General features: G+C 34.8%; 1 protein-coding gene across 8 annotated transcripts in view; it reads right to left on the bottom strand.

The window, feature by feature from the left end:
• The window catches only part of LOC150100319 (poly(rC)-binding protein 3-like), an 874,229-nt gene that overhangs the window by 301,277 nt on the left and 548,654 nt on the right, over positions 1-24,298 (bottom strand). The gene's annotated exons all lie outside the window — the stretch shown is intronic.

Raw genomic sequence — 24,298 nt, 5'->3', positions numbered from 1 at the left:
TTCTCTTCAAACTCCTTCACTGACAAAGCAATTACAAATGACTGACTCATTCCACCCCTCACCAAGCAAAAAATCCTAGTCTTTTGCTAACCAAATTTTGATAATGCAGCTTTGGCATTAAGTGTTCAAAAGTGATTCTGAAGAAGATTCTCAAAAGTATCACATTTGCTGATATATCTGACAGAGCATTTCAGAGAGATACTACACCCAATCCACAAAAGAATACATCTTTATGTCAAACTTATTTACCCATAAACCTGGATGATTATTTTTCATGCTATAGCACACCACTGGAGGGTGAGAGAGAGAGATGTGACAACTACACACATCTCTAGTGAAAATCACACTTGAAGTGCTAAATACCCACTGCCACTTCACACTGAAGAAAGTTTATACTATCTATATATATATATATATACTATTCCTAGTAACCCAGCAACCCAATACTCTGAATAAGAATCAACTATTACATGATGCAGAGAAAACTTCAATCCAGGCATGCGATACATGAGCAGTTAATGACTTATGTAACTAACTGCTTGTAGTGAGGAAAAATCAATAGTAAAGAAAGTGCTCTATCTACAGAAAAACTCTAATGATCATCAATTGTTGTATTTGTCTGGAGTTATTCATTTTTGTAAGATTCATGTCACTGTAACCTTCTTGATGATACAGGTGAAAGAGATCGTAAGAAAGAAAACCCAAGTAATCATTGTTACATCTGATATTATGTATTTGAACATCAGTGTATTTCTGCTGGCATGGAGCACTTTAAATTGTCTCATGTTTAAATGCATTCATTTCTATTATTATGTTCACTGTTTTCTTTCAAATAGTCCCCATCAAAACAACAGATCAAAGTTTCACTGTACCTTGACATTTTCTCTGACCATTAGGCTATAAATACTAGCACATGAAAAATTTACTGCACAGCATTAATACTGTCTCAAGAGTGGTTACCATTCAAAAACTAAAAATCACTAATTCCAGTTTTTGGAAAGCTCAGAACAGAGACATGAAAATAATCATGATAAGAATCTAAGGCATATTAAAAAAAATAAGAACTCATATCTATCAATGATCTTTGATATGAATATTACTGCTTCATGTTTTAATAGATTTAAACAATGAATCCTATCAGCCTGATTAGCTGAGGAAATAGCATGCCAGTTCTCTGACCAACAGGCTGCAGGTTCAAATTCTGATATTGGCATGGGTATTTCTAAAATAACTTTGGTGGCAAATGAATTTCATCATCTGGTGTGAGACTACTGTCCAACTTATTGAAGGCATGAAAATTCTATGTTTGGTTTCTAGAGAAGGGGTTCCAGATTATGTTTTTATATAAATATAAACCATAATCCACCCACATTACAAAAGGTACTATAAGATTTACAGCATTTTGTAGGTGGAAATTAGATATAAATAACAAGAATAAAAAAAAAAAAAACATGACATCTGTATCAAAAAAAAACATGACATCTGTATCAATCATTCAGATACCAAAAATATTTACTGTTATAAAACTCTCAATTAAAAAACAACAACATAAAAATAAACATTGAACCATAGTCCAATCACATTTAAGATATAGCACATTTTACCATCTGTGCTTACCAGAAGCCTGAATTGGCACAAATTATTCTGGTAGCTACAGCAGGGCTCTTGGATTATCTAACCTTTGGTCTACCCATGGCATTGTGTCATATGTTTCAATCTTTTCCATTACTACTTTCTTTGCTGTAGCAAAGTAATCTGGATTCTTATAAACCTAGTAGTACTTCAAAAGATAAAGGTAGAAAAATGTCACAAAATAAATTAAAACACAAGATGAAGAAAAAAATAAGGGGGAGGCAGAATTATTTCAGGATGAAAGTATATCCTTCTATCAAAGAAGACAGAAGATTATTAGATAAAGTGGAAATGAATAAAAGTTAAAAACACATGAATGCTAGACTAGATAGCTTTTAAAAATATTAAACATAAAGAAACAAAAGAAGTACTGAAAAAACTTAATACAAAAAACTACTCAAAGATGGATGTCATAGTTTAAAGATGAAGTACAAAGCTTAGCAAAAGAAAAGAAAATTGCATTTAACAGTTATCTACAAGATAAATTGAAGACATCAATACAAGAATTCTCTCTTCAATGTTAGTTATGAGGATAGACTGAGGGAATGTGGATTGCAAAGTTTGGTAGATAGGTGATATGACTGAGACATTTAAACTGTTCAGAGGATTCACATTAGAGAGTTCTTTCACATGGTAGAACAAGGGGAAGGAGCAAGGAAAAGGGTTATCCCTGGAAGTTGTGAAAGGAAGTGATGAGCAAGCAGGTGAGGAGTGGTTTTTTGCATGAAGAGTGGTTGAACCATGGAATGCATTGCCTGATAGAGTGATGAGAGCATGAACATTGAATGAGTTCAAGGAGTGGTATAATAGACTTTGTGTTGTTTAGGATGGAGCTCCCATGATGAGTCATCACTCAATGGAGGTCCTGAATCATAATAATAATAATGAAGCTAGATGAAGTAAAGTAAACTTAAAAACATTATCTTTATGGTATACTCAAATAAGAATTTGGAGAAAGAGTGATGCAAACTCAAAAACGGGATAAATGGAAAGATTATTTTCACAAGTGACCTAAAATACAGTATTACTTCCAAGCCTCGATGGAATCAAAAGATTCATCGTGGGAGATCAAATACTCACAGACCACAATAACTATCATACCTTGCTTTGAACACATTGAATTTGTTCAAAAGCAAGGTATGATAGCACTGGCAGAATGGGTGATGAGTGCCCCACCACCCATTCTGGTAATGCATTTCACCTCTTTACTCATGTGACACTCGTACAGCCTCCAGGGATGACTTCTAGCTCTTACATTACCCATGGAATAATTCCCTGTATATATTTGGTTCCTCTCACTAGGTATGTCTCAATCATATCACTGCTCCTCCCATCTGCCGAACTCTGAAGACCACATTCCCTCAATCTGTCCTCATGCTCAATATTCCAGAGTCTTGAGACAGTTATTTATCTCTTCATGCTCTCCAATGTTTGTCTATCACTGATATAGCCAGGTGACCAGATCTTGTACACAGAAATCCAAATGAGGACTAATTAGCACCTAATTGGCATCACAGTGACATCTTCTATTATCACTTTATGAGATGATATTATTAAATCTAACACTCAAGTCCCACATGTTGCCTCAACTACATGTTTCATAAGATAATTGTCTGTGTGTAGCTCCACATACTCGATTTCCTTACTCACATATGATATTTACAGCTTTCAGTCACTACTCCCATAATTAAATTCACCCATTATTATAACCCTCCAAGAAATCCAAATGAGGACTAATTAGCACCTAATTGGCATCACAGTGACATCTTCTATTATCACTGTATGAGATGATATTATTAAATCTAACACTCAAGTCCCACATGTTGCCTCAACTACATGTTTCATAAGATAATTGTCTGTGTGTAGCTCAACATACTCGATTTCCTTACTCACACATGATATTTACAGCTTTCAGTCACTACTCCCATAATTAAATTCACCCATTATTATAACCCTCCTGTTTCTCATCTGTCTGAACATTTCAGAATCTTCTCCCTCTGCATTCCCTAACCTGTAGCAACATCCCACTAAATATCTAAAATTTGTACTAACATCAGCTTTCCAACAAATGGCCTCAAAGTCACTATCATTATTGCTTTCTTCAAGTTCCACCTTGGAGGACATAACTGTTCTGGTGACAGTTATGTCCTTGGGAAGATATAACATCTTACACACTCACGGTCCCACTGTCTAATGTCCATTTCCCTGACTAGCTGCATGCTCACCTCCTCTCATTAACAATCTACCCAGCATCTCACTTCCACTCTCAGTCAAATGTAGACCATCTGTAGAAACAGCTCTCTCCTACTTTCAAAATTTATCCCATACATCAAGAAACTTTAAGTCCTCTCTTCCTGCATATTCTAGCTGTCCTGCTATGAGTTATCATTACTCTTCTCCTCAGCTCTACATTATTATTACCTTGGTAAAAACACTCACAATTCTACCACTCACACTCTTTTGCTTCACTGTCTCTAGCAGCAGTTTCAAATCATGCAACCTCACTCACACTTCCTCACAAGTTATTTGTTCCAACCAGAACAGTCAACTCCCCTGCATTCCCTCTTCACTCTACAGCATCAGTCACTCTTCCTATTGTTGCTCCCCTCAGACATTCTTTTGACACCTGTGCAATTTTCACATCTTTCACTATAGAATCCCCCATACAGCACTACACTACTTTCCACCATTCCACTTCAATCATTCATGTATGATTCGTCTGCCACCTTCTTTCTTACACCTCCAACTACCAATCCCTTTTCTAATTGCATCTTTTCTCTCAATGCACAGGTTGTGCAGAAGGGATGATGAATAGTTTGTGGATCTGTGGCTTAAGTTTGATAGAAAGAAGGATTTGTATAATGCTGATGGACTGTACATAAATGGTTTTTGAGTTAGGTGTTTGGAGAGAGTTTCATTAAGCATGCTGAAACGCAAATTCAGGAAAACTTAAGCAATTAGGGTGGATGCAGGTGAATGTGTATGAATGAGGTGCATGAGGTGAAGTACAGAATCTAGTCTCTCAAACAAAAAAATATTGAATAGGGTGGTTAAAGAGGTGAAAACTGAAAAGGTTACTGCCAAAAAATAAGGATACACGTGGAATTATAAAGTGGCTGATTATGGGAAGCTCTGTAGTCAACTTGCATTAATATGTTAGGTAGATGAGCTGTGCAGAAAAGATGTTGATATTTCTACTGTTCATGGATTCCTTAGGAAATTCATAAGGCAATATCTGACACAAATTAATGAAACATATCTGAAACAAATTAAACACAATGTATAACTGCATTCCAATGGTTAGGCGAGTAAACAGAGTAGGAGTGAAATGGATAAACAGTGAAATCAAGCAAGCTGTGCTTGAAAATAAAAGGTTATGAAGGAGGTATAACACAGCTGATGGTGATCAGATCCATGAACAGTAGAAACTGCAGGCTAGGAAGGTAACAAGCATGGTAAAGAAGGAAAAAGTGCAGTATGAGAGGAGATTGGCTGGTCAGGCCAAGAATAATTGAAGGGAAGCCTTCCACTACATGGCAAGCAACAGGAAAAATAATTATGGCAGGTTGAAACTGGTAGATAGTCATGGCAGCAGAGTAACTGTTGCAAAGGATATAGTGGAATTACTGAATGACAACTTTATCAGTGTATATATCATACTAGTGTAAATGATGGCATGCAATATATGGAAGTGAGACAAGAATTAGGAGGACTGGATGTGAAAGAATCAGAGGTATATCAGGTGTTGATCGGATATGATATTAATAAGGCTTAATATTAATATTAAGGATGACATATCGTCACATAATTTTTAAGGAATATGCACAACAGTTAGTTATGTCCCTGACCTGGTTATTTAATGAAAGTCTTGCTGTGGTGGAGTGGAAAGAAGGCAAAATAGTACCACTATACAAGCATGGTTCTAGGACAGAAGTTTCCAATTACACACCATTCTGTATAAACTCTACTTGAAATCAAGGTGTTGGAGAAATTGTTTAAAAATAGAATACAAGATTGGGTTGATGGACATAGTATTCTTTATGATGGTTAGCATGGATTTGTAAAAGGTACGTCTTGTTTTAGCAATTTACTTGCATTTTATGATAAGGTAACAAACGCCAGATAAGGAAGAATCATATGCAATGATATTCTTGGACTTTGCAAAAGTATTTGATAGATTTACCACATGATAAATCAAAGGATGGGAATAAATAGTAGGTTAGATGGAATTAGTGACTGGCTCTCATCAGAAAATCGTGAGTGATGGAACAGTGTTCTCCAAAAAGGAGAGTAATAACCAGTGGCATGTCCCAGAGTTTGGTTCTTGGACCCCCTGCTATTATGCCCTTGGGGTTCAACAGTTGTTTGCTGATGATGAAAAGTTGAGGGGAATTATAGTAGCATTTGCTAATATTAATTCCTTTCAGGAAGATTTCAATTGACTTTGAGTTTGACAAAGCAGTGGGTTGTAGATTTAACATTAATAAGTGCAAGGGATTGCATTTTGGAGTGCAGAAATACAAGACTGTGTACTAAATTGATGGTGCTGTACTGCAGGAAAAGGATGAGATGCGAAATTTGGGTTTGACAGTAGGCTGAAGTTTAGAGGGCAAGTTACAAAGACTGCACATCAAAGTGCTGCTATGATAAGAAATGTATTGACATGTAGTGATAAGGAGGTAGTTGTGCCACTGTATAAAGCAGTGGTCAGACCATACTTGGATTATTGTGCTCAGATTTGGCTATTTGGATTTTATTGTGATGCGGAAACATTGGAGAGGGTAAAGAGACCAGTGACTAAGACAATATCAGGACTCTGTGGAATGTTGGTTATGGGGGGGGGGGGGAGAGAGAGAGAGAGAGAGAGAGAGAGGTTGAAGGAATGCGGATTGCAGAGTTTGGTGAATAGGAGTTAAAGCAGTGATATGATAGAGATATTTAAGTTAATGAGGGGATTTTATCAGATTAATCCCAAGGGGATTATAAAAAGAGTAGAAGGCAAGAGGGAAAGAACCAGAGGCCATCCCTGGAAGTTAGGTAAGTGTGTGGTGAAGAAGGGTGTGAAGAGTAGCTTTTTTTATGTGAAGAATTATGAGCAAATGGAATGCATCTCTGGAATATGGTGTTAATGTAGGGAGTGTAGTAATAATAATAAACTATTTATCAATCAATCTCACACACATCAGGAGTTTAGAATTTCACCCTCTCCTCTCCCAAGTTTAGTGATGTTTGTATTTAATTTGTATAGCAGTGTCTTCCGTGTCAGTTAATTCATCCTACAGAAGCTATTAATGTAATTACAGAAATGATCTGAGTCAAGCTGAGGGGATGGAGTACCTATTCTTCTGCTAACTGGCTATGAATTTAAATCCTGTATAAGGCATGAATATTTGTAAAAGCCGGTTCTGTATAAACTTGCACACTCCTTAAGTTTATAAGGCTTATCTTTAATAAATTATTATTATTATTATTACCTGATACCTCCAGGGAGTCCAAAGACTCATCGAGGGAGGTTACCTACTCTACAGCTCTCTGTCTCCACCACCCACAATCCACCAACTACAATGAACTACAACTAACATCATCATCTACACCAACACCATCTACCACCACCACTAGTAGTAGTAATTTCGCAGACAATCACAAACATCCATGCCCTCGGTGGGATTAGAACCCACAGACCAACTAGACTAACCACTAACCACTAGACCAACCATGCCAGCAAAAGTAACTTTCGCCCCCAGGTGAGGCTTGAACTAACAACCTCGGCATAACTGCCTTATAAGCACCATGTGCTAACCAATTGCACGTGGTGCTTATAAGGCAGTTCCTGTGAGAACCATAAAAATATGTAAAAAATTATAAAAAAGATGTTTTGTAATAGCAGTCATGCATACCAATGTAATTCATTATCACAACAATTAAATCTAGAGCTGATTTTGGCTTAGTGTAGAGAGTGTAGACTATTGTCATTTGTAACATAATTTTTGTTAGCTAAATTTGAAACTTTTTTTAGTAGTTTAATTGTCCTATATCAAAACTGAAGTGGCTTGAAAAATGTATTCCAAATTTCATTAAAACCTATCCAGCCAGAGTAGACAGAGTGCAGCAGATGAAATTAATTCTAATAAGGAGTTTTGCATTTGCAAAACATATCTAAAGAACTGACAGAATGTGCTTAGATATTTGTAATAAATAATATGAATATACTGTGAAAATCATTATGATTTTCTTATTATTACAGACACCTCAACAGAGTCAAAAGACTCATCATTGGAGATTTGCACTAACAATTTTTTATGCTAACCACGATTTTTCTTAGACAATTTTCTCTAGTGCTCTCCCTGTTCATCATGTACTGAAAAACATTTTTGTATCAATCTTATAGAATTCCTTTAGTAACTTAAGTTTCTATTATATCTCCTTTTCTCTGCCTGTTAATTAATGTTTGCAACCCACACACATTCTGTTTATCCTCATAGGGAGCATTTCACAAACCTGACATTAACTCCTTATTTCCAAGAAATCCAGGTGACCAAATCTTTGCACCATAGTCAAGATGTGGCCATTGTCAAGAGGGATAGTATCCTCCATATCTGTACTTGTCAATGTGATGTTGAACATCCAAGTAATCCTTTGAGATATTTTGCCAACTTTTGTAATATACCCTCTGAACTTTGTCCACCATCACCCCAAATCTCATTAATTTCTTGCGATCTAGTACCATCAATGTAATACAAAGTATGTAATGTTTTCATTCTCAAGTACATAACCATGCTTGTTGTAACAGTAAACTGATTTATCCTCTGCCCACCTTGCCAATTTCTTTAAATCATTCTGTAGAATGAATACATCATCCTTACATCACCTTTATTAAGACAAATAAATATTCCTCCTTTAATTATTCCCTATATCATTAATATACAAATTAAACGGTAACCTTAGTAAAAATCCCAGGCACTCCACTCCACTAGTCACCCTCATTCTCCTAGATTCTACTCCACCATATAATACTCTGGTGTCTGTTGTTTAGCGCCCCACCACCCAATTCCTGCCACCAGCTTCATATCCATTTCTATCTGGTCCAACTTTTTTCCATGCAGTATTTTGTAAAATGCCTTTGCACAGTCCAGCAGTATCATGGTGTAACCATTTTCCATATCCAACTCAGCTATCACTAATTATAAAATGTGAGTAAATTACTTAAGTAGGACTTTCCTTTCACAAAGCTATGCTGTTCACCACATCATATTTCTATCCACCTGTTCCAGAATTCTATCTTTAATCACTACTCCTGAGATACTAATTGGTCTGTAATTTGTTATTTTTGTCTTGGAAACTCCTTTATGTAATGGAACTATCTTGCCCCTCTTTCCATTACAGTGAAATTCTAACATTTCAGTTCTTCCTGGTTTTTTTTTTTTTTTTTTTTTTTTTTTTTTAATGTATTACAGCAGTTTTCCTCTGAAAACATCAGCTTTAACTACCCATCTACATATAGTGGATGAAATATATCAGTGAGCTTAAACATCAATATAATTTCAATGGTACACTTCACATCCACATTCTGCATGATGGATAATACACATTATGGCTAGTACAACTGTTAACACTTGAGAATTATGGTGAAAAATGATTGATTTGAACAATTAGATTCATGTTTATATCTGGTGCTCCACTGCTTCTGTATATTTTACAGATATTTCATACAAAAATAATAAATCCTCAAAAACTGTTTAGTGGTATGTAAGTGTTTGGAATAATATAATTTCATCTGCATTGTAATAAATGCTTATTTTATGAAAATAATACTTAGCTTCTGAAAAAATTGTGCTTTCTCCCTAATCATTTGCTGATGCACAATATTCATGTTATATGTTTTGCAACCTCTCGTGTACAATTAATATTAAAAAAAGAATAGTACATGAATTACACAGAAAACACCAAGTTCATCTGAATAATTTCATAAGCCAACCATACATTATCGCTCACATCTAATTATTTTAATTTATAGTACTAATTTTATAAAATTATATTCAAGAAATTTTAAAAGCATACCTGAAAAGCAATCTTTCTTTTCTTTTTGTCCATATGGAGACCGAGAACTGCATTTGAAGAGTTTAAACTTTAGGCAACTTAGTAGAATAGTATAATAACAGTTAATTGGATTTCCTTAAATACAATCCTTATCTTCACTGTCATGGCCTACTTGGTTAACAAAATATTATTTATATATTTAAATGGTTCGAATCCAATTAGTGCACTGGCTTTATTATATTAGATTGTAGAAGTAACTAGCTCAATACAATATACCACACATATAAAATATTGAATTACTTTAATTAAGTTTTTTGATTCTTTATATTTTAAGCTTAAATAACTTGACTCTGACAGACCTTCAGTATTTCATTTGTTACTATATAATATATACTACTTCTCAATAGCATTTAGAAATAATTTGGAAAACATAACATCAATCTACAATACAGTGCTTCTTATTTAACTCAAGACTGAGAAATACTAAGTAAACATTCATGCACAAATATCAGCTTCACTTCCTAAAATGATCCAAAACTAGTTTGTAAGATATCTAAAACTAAAAGAATTTGATATGTACCGCAGAAAATTATTGAGTTTCTAGATGTTTTCTGATGTCTTTCATCCAAAAATTAAAAACTTCCCTACCTTGAATGTCATCTATTGAAAAAACCTTAGGTAAGGAAGATTCCCAGAAGGCCCTCCTTAAATCAAAAAAAAAAAAAAAAGATTTATTTCAAAATTAGAATGCTCACAGGGTTTAAAAACCCTGACCATTTTCAAACTACTTAGTAGTACATGAAAAGTTCTATCCCTCCCCCATTTCACACACTTTATATAGTCTTCCTCTTTATCAACAATTGCTCCAACAGAAACTGTTAGGTCACACTTACATACCACTAAGCAGCTTTTGAGGATTTATTATTTTTGTATGAAATATCAGAGCTCTGCATTTCTTTCTATTGTTCCAGCATTTCTTTTTCCTAAAATCTTCTCTTATCTGTTTTTTGTCTTGGTCTTTCCCCTCAATTATTTCAGACATTCTACTTGGCATTCTTTAATTTAATTCTCATTATATGTCCAAACCACTTCAAGCTTTTTTTTGACTCTTGAAGAAATACTTGTGAATTTTCTAGTCCAAAAATTTTCCTTTCTAATGTCAGCATTTCTTATTCTGTCCTTGTTTTTAGCAACAATGTCTTCAAATTTTATTGTCTTTCATTTTGAAGAAAAAAAAAATGTTGATACCAAAATGGTTAATAGCAAAACATTCAGCTTATTCGATCATTAGAATTAAAAATACATATGAAACGAAAAGAAATGGAATGGTTTCACTAAATTATGTGTGGCTTCCACAGGGTAAAAAACATAAATGTACAGTTGACAAATACAGATATAATTCACAAGAGAAGCTGACAGGAACTGTTGTAGTATGAACAATCAAAAAACAGGTGAAGGCAGTGAAGGAGGGTACAAGTCATCAATTTTCTAGCACTTTTTTGAGGTGATTACATTTGAAGAATTCCAGATGTCACTAAGGATCAGTCCTTGATTTATGTGCGATTTATGGGTTCCTTCTTTCTGGCGAATGAAAAAAAAAATGACTGTTGTAATTCTTTTATCTGACATGAGGGAAAATTTTCTTCTAGATAAGGCAGAGAGACCTTGTTCCAATCAATATCATGATGTGTATGAGAAGGGTGATAGGCTAAACCTAGTGTTTTTTCTGAATTATGAGCCACATTACTGAACTGTTTTTCAATTTTTATTATCTAGAAACTTCTAGAAGTCAGACTGATATAAGAAAGGTCACAAGAACAAGGAATTCTATACCCATACCCCTGGATGTTTGTAGAAGGGGATTATAATCTTTAGGAGAATGAAGGTGGCTGTGGCTGCATATAGTGAAAATACAGTAAAAATCAGAGTGGCATTCAAATTTTGAATCCCACTCTGATGTTAAGATATTTAAGAAGACTGGTAATTTTGATTGAAGGATGTAAGGGATAGAAACAAAGTCCCTGTAGTGCATATATCAATTATTGAGGATTATGATTGGAGAATTATTTTTTTGACTAATATCAATTGGGTATGAATTAGTCAAGAATTTGTAATTCTCTTTTCTGGCTGTAATTCTTTTCTGTCTTCATCCTTTTAGAGAAAGAGATAGTATAGTTTTTAAGGGTATGAACAATTTCTATTTTTTATGCAGGATGGCCAAGAGATGACAAATAGAGGTGACCATCTGATATGAGAGTGCTTACGATAAATGTCTAACCTGAAAAAACCATTCTCAGATATTTTTGAGATAAGGACATCTAGAAAAGGTAATATGTCTGTCTTTCCCACAGTGCATTTTATTTATTATTATTTTTTTGTGTGTGTGTGTGGGGGGGGGGGTTACTAAAGTTTTTACTAAAAAACTGTTTAAATAGTTATTGCTTGTATTCTATGACTCTTTCTATTAGTTTCTATAATCTCTGCTGCATAAAACAAAATGGGCAAAAAAGTAACTTGTGTTAATCAAAAGATTATATTCCGTGGGACCTCAATATCTAAAAGACTACTCACACTGTTAAAAAACTTTGCTCCAGTAAAATCCTCCTTGATATCTCCTGATCTAAACTTCCATCACTAGAAGGTATACTTCTCAAATATTTGAAAATTTCACTATTCTTCAAGACTGTTAACTTGTACATTTTCTCTATAATTTAAAATCATGCTCTTCCTCCTTCTCTTGTTATTAATAGGTAACCCATAGTTATTTGTCATACTATTACATTAGTCCAGTTTCTTTGGTAGCTCTTCACCACATCATGCAGATGTAGCTGTTATTTCTTTCTGGTCATTAACAATATCTAGGAAATTATTCATCATTATCTACAGCAACAGAGATAAAATATACTTCCTTGTTGCAGTCCATTATTAAGTGTAAATCACTCCTAATTACCAAATCTAGTCATCATACATCTATGTTAAATATCAGAGTTACATTAAAACATACATATTCGTGACCATAACTATGTTTGCTTTTCATATGCTATCTTTCCCAAACTTTCCCAGACTATTTTCTATACCCAATCAAAGGCTTTTTCCAAATTGAGCAATCACATAAAGAGGGTTTTTTTCCTCCTAAATTTCCATTTCCCATGTTTGTCTGTGATTTTATTATTACTATTATTACTCAGGACAAATTCACAGTCACAAGACACAACATGGGAGGTCCATGTTAGCAATACAAAGGCTATCATAAAACTCCAACTTGTTCACCATTTGTGCACTTGATGCCCTATCAGGCAATATATTCCATAGTCCTACTACCTTTCTGGGCTAAGTCTTATATTCCTCATACAACTGCCTTCCACCTCTCTCTTTATAATGTTTCCATAACCTCTTTTTTCATCTGAAGTTTCTGTTTGATTTCATTACTCATCTACTTTACATTAAAATGCATTATCTTTTGCATTTGAAGTATGCAACTTGCCTTTGCTGTTGATAAATTTTTCATCACTAGCTCCCATGAACTGGTGATATCTCTCCCTTCCAATTCTTCCACTCACAGAACTTCGCCAAGCTGATTTCTAAGATTATTATAATTGACTGCTGCCTTATAATTCCGCAAAAATGCATTTCTCCTTAATACCTTAAAAATACATGGTCATGCTTTCTAACTCGGGGCACGTCTTAATTACAATCAGATCCTCTGATGTTTGGACCAAATCTTATATTCTTGAACTTATTTTCCTTTACTTCATGCTGTCTAAGCATTTGCCCTTCACAAATTCCAGATATTCTGTTCCCTGCTAGTAATACTATATGTATGTATTTCTCTTCCCAATTTATACTTCTGCAGTTAAAATTTTCCATAATACTAACTCATTTTATACTTGCCAAACATTTCCTGCTCATCTCCCTCTGTATTTTGCAGCATAGCAACATCCCCTAAATATGCTGTCCTGATTACATTAACCTCAGATTATTGCTTCAAAATCATTAATACCTTTTCCATCCAAATTCTTCTCTCTGAGGACAACTTCATCCCTTTCAAATCCTGTGACCAGAAATGAGCACAGAAATCCAGATATAGTCTAATAAAAACTTTATACAATGAGATGACACCCTCTTTATCTCTCACAATGAATGTCTTCATCAATATTGCAGCAATTCTCTGAGATATCTTCTTCACAACACTTGCAATATTTCTTCTGAACTTCAAATTTCTATCTATAATCACCCCAAGATCCTAGATTCCTCCACTTCTTCCCATATAACTCCACGAAGTGAGTATGAAGCAACCTATCTTTAGATCACAAATTTCAAAACATTACATTCAGTCATCTTGCAGAGGACCGAATGTAATATTATGTAACTCTACAATCCTCTTGCAGAGCCTAAACATCTGCAAACAACTGAATATCTTCCTGAAATCCAGTGACAATATCACTGGTATAAAGCCTGAACAGTAATGGTCTCAGTACTGAATTATGTGGAACTCCACTTGTAACCCTCCAATCAACTAACCAGATATCCAAACCCACATATTGCAAGTTAAAAACCAACCTGTTATATGGCACCCTGTCAAATGCCTTTCAAAATCCAAAAATATGAGAGAGCATGCCTTATCCACATCCACTGCTCTTGTTATTCTATAGTAAAAGGTAACCAAATTACTAATGCAAGAACCCCTTAACAAATTCATGGTGGCCCACATAAATAATACCGTGCCATCATCTGCCAAATTCTGCATAGAAGTTCTTACCAGTTCTTCCAAATCTTTAACTGAAAAAAGAAATACAAACTGGCTTATAGTTTTATACTTCCATTCTACCATCAACTATATGCAATGGTACTATCTTATCCTCCTTCCACTGTCTAAAACATGTTCCATTACAAGACTTTCATTAAACAGCCAAGGATAATGGCATAGTCAGTTGCACAGCACATTCCTTTAAAACACATGGCAAAATTCCATCCTGTTCCCCTGCCTTACTGGCATTTAGTCTACTTAGTATTCGAAATACATCATCATCATCATCACTCGCTTCTAACATTTCACCACTCCTTATCCTTCTAGGAATAAAGCCTGCTGTACTAGGATGGAACAATCTAATAAAGTGATCATTAAATAGCTTAACTATGTCATCTGCATTGGTTACCTGAGTCTCGTTTTCATTCAACGAAGATAATCCATCCCCAATCATTTTTCCTCCTACTTGCCACATGTCAAAAAAAAAACTCCTTGGATTTCAGTGCTAGTCTCCTCTCATCCTGCTTTTACCTGACTTTTGTGTGAGCGTGCGCGCACACACACACATACACACACACACAACAGATAAACCAACTCCCTCTGCCACTCTGCCCAAGGTCAAATCCATATTTACATGTTTGATACTGAAGACTGAAATTCTTATGTCTCCCACCAGCCTATATTTTATGCACCCATATTTGTTACCATTCCTCTCCTGCAACACTATTAAACCACAGGATGTGTACATGCCTCATGTGTAGCAAGCTACTATGAAATTCTAGACTATGCTGTGAATAATGCAGTCGTTAAATGGGGATGGACTAGGAGACAATGTGTCATATCTGGCAGCTGCTATGATGAATAAAATTGCAGTTGGTTACGATAGAGAGGCAACAATATCATAACAAAAATTCAGACTAATCATACAAAAAAACATTAATTTCAATAGTGCAGACTTTGTTGATAATAAAATAAGCTGAATAAAATCCTTCCTTACTACTATTACTTATCTATGTGCTGCTATATATATCTTTGAGATGTAAATGCAGTTCATCTCAGAATCAGTTCACATTAAGAAAAAATAAGACAATCAAATAGCCTTTTTGGATCTGTTCTTCATCAATTAGATGGCAGCCTGCAATTTTCAGAAGACGACTCATACAGGCTGCTATATCCATGAAGAATCACACAATCATTATTATTATTATTATTATGTGACAGCTCCAAGGAGTCCAAAAACTCATCGAGGGAGGGCACCTACTCTACAACTTTTCATCTCCACCAACCACAGCGAACCACAAGCACCATCATCATCTACACCATCTACTGCCCACCACTAGTATTTTCACAGACCATCACAAAAATCCATGTCATGGTGGGATTTGAACTCACAGCCTTTTGGCAGGAGAGTAGATACGCTAACCACTCGGATAACCAGGCTGGCCTAGTCAAAAAAACTAGGAATATCAATGGCAACACATTAAGTTAAACTTTATCAAATGTTTTCAGGGAAGCCTTCATTACTAAAATAATTAGTAGCTATAGAATTCATGACTCTTCTGATAAACATGAAATTACTTGTATTCCTCTTTCTTATGTGCAAGGAATTTCTGAATATGCTGTGAACAGTTTAAAACTGAACACTTTTGTGACCTTTTGTCCTAGAAAATTCTTCATCTTCCTTTCATCTTCTAAGGACAAGCTCCATCCTCGCAGTTTTTTGGGTGCTTACTAGATTTCTTGTTCCTGTGGCTTATCTCATTATGGACAATCTGGAAGAACTACTTTTTATTCATCATGAACTACATAAGTCTCACATCAAGTAGCATGAGTATGAACAGTTGATGCCTGCTGAACATGCCATTTCTAACAGGCACAGCATTCTCTGGAATAATTGAACTATCCTTCATAAGGACCAATTTCTTATGAAATGTCTCTATAAGGAATCTTGTGAAATGTTGCTCATTCCCCAAACTTAAACAGATCCAATAGTTTACATTTATTATTATTATTATTATTACCCCAAGACCTCATGGAGTCAAAGACTCAATATGGGAGGTCCTTTTATCACACACACATCTCATCATGCTGAGCCTTAAACACACTCAAACTCCTTGCAGACACCACACTCTCAGGCAAGGTCCAATCATTCACAACTCTGCACGAAAAAAAACTGCCTCTCACTCCCCTACTCACACCCTCTTTATACAGTTTCCAGGGATGACCTCTGGTTCTCCCCTGATCTCCTACTATTCTCTGTAGAACTTCTCCGCCATTGATCTTATAACAACCCCTTACCAACTTGTAGGTCTCTATCATATCACCCCTCTTCCTCCTCTCCACCAGACTCTGCAAATCACATCTTCTCAATCTTTCCTCAACATTCCAGAGGTCAGAAACTACCTTAGTCAGTCGCCTTTGGACCCTTTCCAACATCTCTTCATCCTTCTGAAAACCCGGTGACCAAATCTGGGCACAATAGTCCATGTGTGGCCTAATTAAAAGCCTTATACAACGGAACAAGAATCTCCCTACTTCTACACATCAGTGTCCTCCGCATCATTCCCAGACGCCTTTGTGTTGGCTTCACAATTTTGATGATGTGTCCCATAAATTTTAGATCCTTATCCACTATCACCCCCAGATCTCTTATTTCCTCTACTTCCAACAATATATTCTCACCAAGCATAAATTCTGCATCCCATCTTTGTTTTCCAAATTTTAAAACCTTACATTTTGCAACATTGAACTCACATCCCCATTTCCGTGCCCAATCACTCAATTTATTCAAGTCTTCTTGCAAGGCCACAACATCTTCACTACTCTTTATGGTTCGTCCCAACTTTGCATCATCTGCAAACAACTGAATATCTGCATCCAAATCTTCGCCAATATCATTAATATACAAGTTAAATAGTAATGGCGCTAAAACAGACCCCTGAGGCACACTACTAGTGACTTTCCTTTTCCTGGATATCGCACCCCCATACACAACTTGTTGATACCTATCAGATAGCCAGTCTCCAATCCAATGCACTAATCTAATATCCAACCCTATCTGCTCTAGTTTGACTGTCAACTTATCATGAGGTACTCTATCAAAAAGCATTTGCGAAATCCAAGTATATTACTGTGTATCCTTCTCCTCTGTCCAAGGAAGCAGTCACTTTATTGTAATAAGAAAGTAGATTACTAAAACATGACCTCCCTTTAGCAAATCCCTGCTGTCCATCAAAGATTATACCATTGTTGTTTACCCAACTCTGGATCCTAGTTCTCACAAGCTTCTCCAACAACTTAACCAACTTATCAACATCTGACACATAGATAGGCCTATAGTTTGATGCTTGAGTTCAATCACCTCCTTTATCTCTTTTATAGATTTATAGATTTTCAGTATGCTAATATTTCCTAACTTTTAGCTTACTATAGTAGCACTTTTTTTAGAATTTTCTGTTATTTGTTTAATTGCTGTTCCAATTCTGTACTGAAGATGTTGGTGGAATATGTTTCACACGTGAAAATTTTACAATAAAATATCAAGATTTTCCATGTGAGTTTCTGTCTTGTATTATTATTATTATTAACAAAATATAACTCAAGATTAATACTACTATAAATGATATCATAAACAAGATAGTTTATTTATGAAAGATTTCTATTCTATGGCTGGTTGTTAGAGATTCAAAAAATCTTCAGCATTTGAAATATCAATTTAACGTTTACAAATTAACTAAGGAAGATTGAATATTCAAATAATTTGAAATTTCAATTATTATTTTAATATATATCTATTTGGAACATAGTTACATGTTGAAGGCTTTATGAATCTCTAATTACCAATCATAGCATCATACTATAGTTGGTAGTTAGATTCTAAAGTGCCTAAAGTTTAAATTCTTCAACCAAATCCCTGGTCTCTATATGGATAAGAAAAACAGAATGATTGCTCTAAGCTTTTAACTTTTTTTCAAATTTAATTTTGGAATACATAAATTCACTGTTATGTAAAGAATAACTAAAATAATTAGATCTGGGCAATTAAATCACTACTAGGAGACTTCTTTTTTCATTATTCACTGAGCAGGAAGTTTATTAGAGATATCCACTTACCACAACATTGGACCACTGTGAGCCTTCAGAACTGCTTTGATATGAAGGTCACTGACTCTGAGAAGTCCTTAAAATGCTTCTAGTATCCTTTCTGAGACATATGATAATTCCTGTGCCACCATCAAATTTACCAACAGTGAGTACTTGCCATGAACCTCTTATTCTACCACACCCAAAGATGGTCAATGGCAATGAGATTCGATGATTGAGTGTGTGTGTGTGGAAGCATGGGGGGGGGTGATCCATTAAAGTTACCACAATGTTCCCGTATCCATTCCTGCATGATGTGTCCTGTGGGCTAAATGGTCATCACATATAAGAAAATGATCGCCATTAATAGATGTGATACTTGATTAAAACATGACCAAGTAGGCCACATCATAAAGTCAGCCCTTGCTCTGATGGTATTAAGGCACTCAGAAACATCAGGAAAATATGACACAGATCTTGCATTGTTGTAGAAAATCCTAATGGGGTTTATGCCTATCTTGTTGTTGTCATCATATCCTAATCATTCTGTCTGTATAAAATAACAGGAAATTGGATTCATCATCCATGCTACCTTTCCTCCTCCTCTGGTATCCAATACTGATAATCTTCAGCACAGTTGTCTGGTGTTATATCCTATTCAGGACAATGTGTGACAAATAGTGCATTCAAGTAAATGCTCTTGCAATCCCTGGTTGTACTTCAATATCTGAATGACTGTAGAATATGTAGTGGACTATGATTCTAATGATCCTTTGTTAATCTCTTACATTGGTCAGTTGTTTCCATGCTGACTTGACATTTTCTGTTTATTACAACATTCATGGTACATCCGAGATAATGCCGTACATGGCCACTAGAAGGTAGATGATTTTCAAGATACTCTTACAGGCTCACCTGGTTCCCACTATCATTCTCTATCAAAATTCCAAACTTTTGAATTAGAATTACCTAGATTCCATTTAGTAAAAAGATACTCCGTTGTAAGCATAAATCGAATATACGTAATTCTAATTCAAAATTCATTATTCAAAGGAAGAGACAGTTATATTTATGTAAAACTGAATTTCCTCCCCTCGAGATGGTTTTATAATTAAAAAAAAAAAATAAAAATAAAAAATAAAAAAAACAGCTAATGCTTTTTTGTTGCACAGGGAGTAGGCATGGCCATTTTAGCCCTATCTAACTTTTGGAGACTGAGTGGGGAGTTCAATTTCCACTGGTAGCCAATCAGAGATAGCTGGTCCAAGGCTATCACTAATTAATCAGTATGCAGTGAAGAAGATGGCTAACAAGTGCTGCCATCTCGTGATCCCTAACACAATATTTTTAATGTCTGAAAATAGTGTGGGTTCAACGGCCAATTTTCTTGAGTTTACGGGACAAAAAACCCACTTGTCCATACCAGAGATCGACTAACTCTGGAACCAGTCGAGAAAAGGCTTAGAAAATGTTCCTCTAGTCAGAGACCAGAATCGAACTCAAGTCTTTCACTGTGCGGTCAAGCACCATACAGTGCAAATGCCACTTCTACTGAGCTACACAGACTCCAAAAGGCAAGTGGGTGCTCGGGATGGTTTTATATATATATGTGTATATATATATATATATATATATATATATATTTTTTTTTTTTTTAAATCTCCAAATGAAAGCTATCCTTGGCGATATATTGATAATAATGTTATATAAAAGTTAAAAAGTTAAGTGAGAGGAGAGTAAGAACTGACTGAATACCTCAATAAGTAACTGAGGAGATCAGTCATAGAGAATTTATGTTTACTGGTGTAAGCTCAATCATAATAATGATAATACCATACAAAGCATTTTCTTCTTCCTCACGTTATGCATCATTTTTACTTTCTATTAAATTCAACTGATGCGACTAGTCAAATTCCTGAATATAAATATTAGAGTAAAAGGGATGATAATATTTATAATCCAGAAGAAGTGTTTGAAAGTGTTTTAAGAAGTATTTTAGAGAAAATACATAGATTAGTGATTTAGTTCATAGACTCTTACAGAACTGATCAGAAAGCTTTGGTCTTCGGCATCACTAGACATTTAAATCCATGTGATGTTTTCTTTTTAAATTCTAAGATAAAAAGAAGTTTTCTTACAAGACAAGAAAAAAAAAAAAGAAAGAAAGAAAAATAAGCTGCAGACCTTCTCTGAATGAGAAGATTTCTATATCTACACATAAAGGATTAAAACTGCATAGCTTCACTGCATTTTTGTAATGTAAAATAAAATAAAAAAAAATCAACCCTGTATGATGAAGTTGATAATCAGATAATCAAGAAAGAATTAAACTCGATTCTTATTTCTTTACAATAATTCCATATGAAATGTGAAGGATTATATTAATCCTAGTTATAGTACATTAGCATTGGTGAGTGGACTTAAGGTCAGATATATCAAGAACCCTAATCTAGAGAACAAACTTTAAAAAAAAAAAAATCTCATTTCACACTTTCCACAAAAAAAAAAATAAAAAAGCAAGGTCACTGTAGTTTCACAAATGCTATGAAAATCACATACCACACAAAAATATGGTTTTAAACAACATTACATTTACTGAAACTGATGTTTGTATTCATCATTAATAAGCTACACCATTTCTTTAAAGAAAGATACTATTTTTTTTTAAAAGGCAGTCTCAGTTTAAACTATATATATAATACTAAAAGTAAGATAAATTGTTAAAAATCTAAAAATCAATTACCAAGTATTTAAGAACAGATATACAAATCAACACACAGTGCAAATCATATAATAACTCAAGAAAATGCTAATGACTTCATTATATATATTAAAATTAAATTAAAAATCACTTCTTAGAGGTATCAGTAAGTCACGTTTGTTCTTAAAATTACTCGGAATGATAAAAAAATTTAATGCATAAAATTAATGCTAATTTTATGCTTAATTATTAACTTAAAATAAGAAAAGTTAATACATAAAATTACTGCTAATTTAGGCAAACTGAAGAGTGCTGAAATAAATTTGAATATTCTTTTCATAATATATTGGATACATTTGTTTCACATATTTACAAAAACACTATACATGAATTAAATAAAGAATATTCAGAGTTTATGTTGTTGTATGTTGTATGTCTAATACATACACTTCTGAAAAAGATGAACAAGAAAACTTCTAATATCATGTGCTAATATTTCACCAATATACATATGACATTATCTAAGAGAAGGAAGAGGAACTTATAGCCTGCATGACTTAGTATAGTCTTTTTTCTGTATGTAAAGAATGATAAACTAGTATGCATTTCTGATAACACAACCAAAAATGTCAAGGGAAATAGTTAAAAATAAACTATTATGAATAATAGTTAATAAACATTAACCGTTATTAATTCACAAAATTATTAATTTTAGTGAATAAATTTATTAAATATCACATTTCCTTGAACAGGCGAGCAAGGAGTCCATTCAAGTGCAAGGTTTTGCATTTTGTAGACAGATAGAGTCACTGGGAGAATGGAATTCTTAGAAACTGTGAGGCCAAAGACCGAGTAGTGATAGTGGTCAAATTTTAGATGACATGTTGCAATAGCTGTGAAAATCACCTAGCAGATTACCAGCAAAACGAGAATGATGTAAAAAACTTGCAACTATATAAATTAAAGATGCCAAGAAATTATATTCTTGGTAATCCATGTGTAAGCAAACAAAGTTTGCACGGCAAGTAACTTCACGACTCGGCAACTCATATATAGAGGCTAATGACTTCGCATCACTTGCCTTATTAGCCCATAATGCAAAACACATATCCTTATAGACATGTATAATGCTATGCATTATAGGAAGGGTCACCACCCAGACTGGTTTCGACCTTTATTAAGGTCTCATCAGTGGGAGCCAGACCCAGAAGTGATACCAAGGTTGAAGTTCATGCACAAACTTTGTTTGCTTACAACTTGGATAAAGGATTATTATTATCATCATTATTATTATTATTACACCCTCCATCGAGTCGACAGACTCATCGTAGGAGGTTCATTCAACTGACAACATATTTATCATAAATAATCTTAAAATCTTTATCACTTCTTGCATTAACAACACATTCTGATAATGCATTCCATTCAATGACAATTCTCCATGTAAAAAATCTACTCCTCACACCCCTCTTCCCCACACTTTTTACATAACTTCTAGGAATGACCTCTGGTTCTTTGCCTCTCACCTTCCACTCTTTTTATAATCCCTTCTGGAGTAATCTAATAAAATCCTCTCACTAAAAAACTAAATTATTAATTTTAGTGAGTAAATTTATTAAATATCACATTTCCTTGAACAGGCGAGTAAGGATTCCATTCAAGTGCAAGGTTTTTTTTAATCATCTCTATTATATAATCTCTCTTCCTCCTATCCACCAAACTGCAATCCACATCTCTTCAACCTCCCTCCTTAGCCAGCATTCCAAACTCACTTCTGATATTGTCTTGGTCACTTGTCTCCAGACCCTCTCCAATTTCTCCACATCACATTGAAAACCAGGTGACCAGATCTGAGCACAATGGCCCAAGTGTGGTCTGACCAATGCCTTATACAGTGGAACAACCACTTCCTTATCCTTGCATGTTAGCTTCTTATCATAGCAGCACTACGATGTGCATCCTTTGCAACATTAGCAATATGCCCTCTAAACTTCAGTCTACTGTCAATCATTACTCCCAAATCTCTAATCACATCCACTTCGTGCAGTATGGCACCATTGATATAGTACACAGCCTTATATTTCTGCACTACAAAATGCAACACCTTGCATTTATTGATATTAAAACTACAACCCCAGTCTTTCCAAGTAAAAAGTCTATTCAAATCTTCCTGAAGGGCATTTAACATCAACAATGCTACTTATAATTCTTCCCAACTTTGCATCATCTGCAAATAACTGAAGATCCCTATTTATAACATAACCAAGTGGAAAAACTTTGGACATCTCTCTCTCTAATCCAGATAATTTTAGTAATAAGGTGCAACACATTTTGACTACTTATATATGGAAATTTGATTTTTGCATTACACTAGATGTAACTGGGATAAGAGTACACATTACACTCTCATTAACTGGGGCAAGATTAAGATTAGACACTCCATTCACAATCACATCCTCTAATGTTATAACGATCTAAGACTCTTAACCCTCATGAGTCCTCCATTACATATCTAGGATTGTTGTCCCTTTACTGAATTGTTTCTTTTATCTTATTCTGTCATATTCTATATAATGTGTGTGTATTTTTTAAAAAATTTTGGTAATTGCAAAGGTCCACATCTGTACATTCACCTCCCACCGTAAAATCATATCTAGAATATATATATATATATTATTATTATTATTATTATTCAGGTCTCCATGGAGTCAAGAGACTCATCATGGGAGGTCCTTCCTAGGAAACACAAAGTCTATCATGCCACTCCTTGAACTCACTGATTGTTCTTGCTCTCACCACTCTATCAGGCATGCATTCCATGGTTCAACCACTCCTCACCCTCTTGCTCACAGATTACTTTCTTAACTTCCAGGGATGGCCCCTTGTCATCGCTCCTTCCCACTATTCCACCAAGCGAAAGAACTCCCCAGTGTCAACCCTGTAACCACCTCTCAACAGTGTAAAAGTCTCAATGATATCACCTCTCCTTCTTCTATCCACCAAACTCTGCAGTCCAGTCCACATTCCCTCAGCCGATCCTCATAACTAACATTGTACAGTCCTGAAACCATCTTTTTATCTGTCTCTGTACCCTTCAA

This window comes from Typopeltis vanoorti, chromosome 13 (genome assembly GCF_054136105.1).
Source record: "Typopeltis vanoorti isolate ZY-2024b chromosome 13, IOZ_Tvanoo_1.0, whole genome shotgun sequence".
In the NCBI taxonomy this organism is placed as follows: domain Eukaryota; kingdom Metazoa; phylum Arthropoda; class Arachnida; order Uropygi; family Thelyphonidae; genus Typopeltis; species Typopeltis vanoorti.
Note: the sequence above shows the minus strand (reverse complement) of the source record. Positions and strands in the feature narration are given on the sequence as shown.